Raw genomic sequence first — 5,191 nt, forward strand, 5'->3', positions numbered from 1 at the left:
ACTGTTCTGACAGTTTTAGCAAATGTCTCAAGGGAAAAAAATCAAATAGGATAAAACTCTGTATCCAGTAATTTGGTGTTGCAATCCAAATAGTTTATTGGAATCAGATACTGTTAGCATACAAGCTGAAGTACTGACATTTGATTACATCTTTTATGACTGTGAAACTAAACATGACAAGTATTTTTCTCTAGTTTGTTTTTCACATCCAATGTCAGATGAGTAATAAAGTCTTCTATAATATGAACACACATTATTAAATACAATAGTATAGCATAACCAATTATATCTTATATTAAACATGATGCAATTTGTTTTAATTTTATCTTATTAGTTAAATATTAATGGTGGTTTATTTTAAGGTAAGTCTGTTCATATGAAATATCATGTACAACAGAATTATAGATTATATATGAATATGTGTCAAGATAAAGACATTGTAAATATGAGTTCCTGTGCATGTGTTGATGGATATACATTTTAAATAAAATCTAAAATAATATGCAATTTTCCTAGAATGTATATGGCAATTATTAATGGTCCAAGATCTACAATTATACTTTTTTTCCAATTTACATTTTGATTTGTATTGAACTGATTATTCATGCTCAATAATATGGAGCAGTAATAGTACTTTCCTCTATAAAGTATGCTAGCAAAGAAAGCTAAATTTAAATCTACTGTAAAATAGACATTCTATACTACATAATGCTGTACAATTACTTTAAAAATGGTAATACTAATTTGTATGATCATGAAATTACCCAATTGATTTCATGCATTAAATTTTATTTTTATTTATTTTATTTTTTTGGCCTTTTTGAGACAGGGTGTCTCTGTAGCCATAGTTGGTCTGGAACTTGCAGGTCACCCTCAGTCACACAGAGATTCACCTACCTCTGCCTGCCAAGTGCCACCACACCTGGCATTATTTTTAGTTGTTAAGAAATGATTTTGGATGTTTTTATTTTTATTTTATGTGTATGAGTGTTTTGCTTGCACGTATGTAAATGTACCCACGTCAAGTAATGTTCAAAGAGGGCATAGGAGGTGATAAGATCCCCTGGAAGTACAGTTACAGACAGTTGCTAGCCACCATCGAGTGCTGGAAAATAAACCTGGGTCATTTGCAAGAGCAACCAGTGCTGTTAACCACTGAGCCATCTCTCCTTCAACCTCTTATTGCTAATTTTGTCATATGCATTTATTAAAAGGATTTAAATACCTATTATTCATATTTTATGACCAAGTTGTGATATTCTCTTTCAAAAGAGAAGATTCAAGTATTCATGTCAAATTCTCCATGAGTTTCAAGAAACATTGTTGAGCTTCTTTTGGTTTCTATAACATACAATATATTGTATCAAAGGAGATACAGAGAGAAAAACCATTTGTAGTCAATCCAGAATGATTTGCCTTATTAAAAATCACTACAATAAGTAAAAACAATAACTTAGAAGTACAGCAGTTTCTCAAATACTGTAACTTAGGAACAGTTATGTACTTGATTTTGAGAGCTGTCATGACTGATTAAAGAAGATGTTTGTTTGGAATTGGTCAAATTTCACACCATAATTTTGGGATGGATAGACTGAAGTTAATGGTTAAAACAGTGGATAGGGTAACATATGGTGGTATGAGTCTTCACTTCCAACACTCTGAAGGCTAAGTCTGGCAAATGATAAATTCAAGGTCACCCTGAGATACATAGACATAAAGTCTATAGACTCTGACAAAACAGAGTAAATGTCACAGGGTAATTGTAAGCAAATTTTTGCAATATAAATATCATGACTAAAATTTCTAGAAGTGAGCTGTAAAGTTATTTATTGGCTGTTGTGGAAAATCTTGTGACTGATTTTGCCTTTTACCTTACATACCTATCATGCTGGATTGCAGTGCTTCCTGTTTCTTATCAGAGAGAAAACTATGTAAGTTACATGGTTTCCAGGAATCCGAAACTTAGAGAAACAAGCTTATCATGCTAATAGGGCATCTGGCCTGCTAGATTGTAATAGGATACTAGTTTGCCATGCTAATAAGGGATGCCATATACTGTGTTATGATTGGACTATTACCCCTATATAAGCCCGTACTTTCCTGCAATAAAGCAGATCTGTGTCACTGAACCTGGTCTCCTGCATCTGAATGTGGTGACACTGGCAGAGACTCCTCAGCAGCCCTGTCATCTGGACTGGACAACTGATCGGAGGAACTAAGAGAGCAGGAGAACAGCCATAGCCGGAGGAGAGCAGCCACAGCCGGTGACCATAGCTGGCGCCCAAACATGGGGCTGGAACCCTCTCCCCACAGAGCTGTAACACTCTGAGCTGTAACACCTTGGGCTCCCGATGCCCCCTTTCTTGGTGCTCTTCCTGTGGTTGCTCACCCCTTTCGTTTTGTTCTGCTTTTTCTTCTGGCTCTCAATCTTCGGTTGGGTGTGCCACTCCTGTCTTTACTGATCATCTTCTTGAATGGTTCCTGAGTCCCTTTGGGTACGTCTGGCAGGGCGATTGACTTCTGGTATAGGGAATAGTCATCCAGCTGCTGCTGGCCCCCATGCTGCTGCACTGGTTCCTCTCTTCAGGAGTAGGCATATTAGGGTAACAGAAAAGGATGTAACTAAGATCAAGTACTAGCTCTTGCTCTCTGGGTTACAGATTCTTGCTGCTGGGATCCCGAACAATGGGCTTGCATTTTATTCTTGGCCTGGCATAGAGAAGTGAGAGAGGGACACCCACAGTCTGGGCTGTTCTACCCCATTGTGACAGCCATTCTGGCCTCCATTCTGGGGATTCCCCCTGAAGCCCCTGAACAGGACAATCTCTAATTAAAGGAGATAGATGAATATACACAAGAACAGGATGCTGGAGACAGCCTGACCCAGGCATTTCCAGTTAAAACAAAACTAATGGATTCTTGTTCTGATGAAACAATGACTGCTAATGATGACATAAAAAATGAGGAATTGGGGTTTGAGAGCTCCCTTGATGAAAAACAGAAAGTTAAGACAGCCTCTGCACAACCATTATGGGGCAGTGGCTACCCTCTACCATCTTATACTGGCTTTAAGGAAGGTCCCCCCTAGTCCATCTACCCCTCCCTCCCAGAGGAAGACTGGAAGGCCCTCCTGCCTAGAACCCTCTTCTATGATACAATGGGAGATTTTCCACAGTTCTTCCCAGTTACCATCAATCAGGTACAACAGAACCCCAATGTCTGGAATCCATATTCTCATGATACCTTAAGGAAGCTGCATAAGGCAGCAGTTGAGGATGGCATTCACTGCCCCCGGTTTGTCAATTACAATCAGTCATTTGGCCAATACCCCCTATCATTGGCAGAATATCTCCTGTGCCTGCTTACAGGGAGGTGATTTCCTTTTATGGAAAACTGCTTACGAAGATGAATATGAACAACAGGCTGAGCGCAATAGAAATGCCAACGTCCAAAATATTGGAATTGATGCTCTAGTAGGATGCAGCAATTTTGAGACCCACCCCCAAACTCAGGCACAGGGACCTCCCCACTACTTTGAACAAGTACTGCTTTGAGGGCTTCATGCTTTTTGAAGTATGCTGACTCGCGATGATACCAAATGTGCTGGATAGCTTTAGTGTCAACTTGACACACCTTGGTTGAGGGAGCCTCAGTTGGGGAATTTCCTTTATTGGACTGGCCTGTGGCCATATCTGAGGGGCATCTTCTTGATGTGTGATGTGGGAGGAACCAGCCAACTGTGGGAGGTAGCACCCCTGGGCAGGTGGGCCTGTGTTACAATAGAAAGCAGGCTGAGCAGGGGCCAAGGGAGCAAGAAAGTAAACAGCGTTCCTCCATGGCCTGTCTTCCAGCTGCATCCAGGTTTCTGACCTGAGTTCCTACCTTGGGCTCCCTGATGAACTGTGTCCTGGGAGATGTAAGCTGAATAAACCCTTTCCTCCCCAAGTTGGTAGTGGTCAGATTGTTTTGTTACAGCAATGAAGAAACAAACCAGGACACCAAATTAACCAAATTGATGCAAACACCAGGCGAGTCTTTCTCTGATTTTGTTGAGAGATGCCAACAAAGTATAAATAGAAAGATCAATCATCACGGAGCTGCTGATGCCTTGCTCAAGGATCTTGTATATGAAGGCTGCTCTACAGAGTGTCGCCTTCCCATAGGACCTGTTAGACACAAGGATGTCTCTGAATGAATTCTGGCCTGCTGAGATGTGGGGACTGCTCGGGTCCATGCTGTGGCCCCTGCTGAGGCATTGGCTGCTCATCAGCCACAGGCCAAGATGGACATATGCAAATGTTGGGACTGCAGGGGACAGGGCCATTGGTCACATACCTGTCCTAATAAGATTATGAAAGAGGTCAAAAGGAACCAGTTTCCCATTCAAAATGCCCAAGATTCCACAAAGGCTTTCATTGGGCAAGAGAATGCAGGTCTAAGTTGGATGCAGACGGTAAACCCATACAAAAGATGTCTTTGAAAAGGCAACAGCATGCCTCTCAGCCCCACCCCAAAGAGAGGAAGTAAGGAAATACACCCTCCACCTCCAATGGATGATACATATTGATTTGCATAAGCCTAGGATGCAACTTTCCCTAGATGGCCATAACTTTAAAGGTCTAATTGATACAGGGGCCAATATTACTGTAATCAGACAAGAGGAAGCATTGTCTCATTGTCACTGCAAACCTGGACCCCCTATACAAGGGGTTGAGGGTTTACAGTACACCCAACAGGTACAACGTCCAGTCATCTGGACTGATCTGAGTGGCAACACAGGAGCTGTTAGGCTGCTCTTAGCCACGGGGCTTCCCCATAATTTGCGGGGGTGAGATATCCTTCATGACATGGAAGCTGTTTTAACTATAGATAACAAAGCCTTTTATGATGACTGCATTGTAGGCAAGTGGTTAGGCAATAGCCCCCCACCCTCAGCCCCAATTCTAATGGCCATTGCTCCACTGCCCAAGCCACCCCCCAATCAAACTAATGTGGGACATTAAAGCTCACATATGGGTGGAGCAGTGGCCTCTTCCTTTACATAAATTAATTCATTGATCTCTTTGGTCCAGGAACAATTATCCTTGGGTCATATCGAGCCCTCCCTTAGTCCTAAAAAAATCAAGAAAATGGAGACTTTTTTTTTTTAATTATTTAATAACCACATGATTAGAAGCATTTCATTACAGCA

Source organism: Nannospalax galili, unplaced genomic scaffold, assembly GCF_000622305.1.
Source record: "Nannospalax galili isolate Female #2095 unplaced genomic scaffold, S.galili_v1.0 scaffold324, whole genome shotgun sequence".
NCBI classification, from domain to species: Eukaryota; Metazoa; Chordata; class Mammalia; order Rodentia; family Spalacidae; genus Nannospalax; species Nannospalax galili.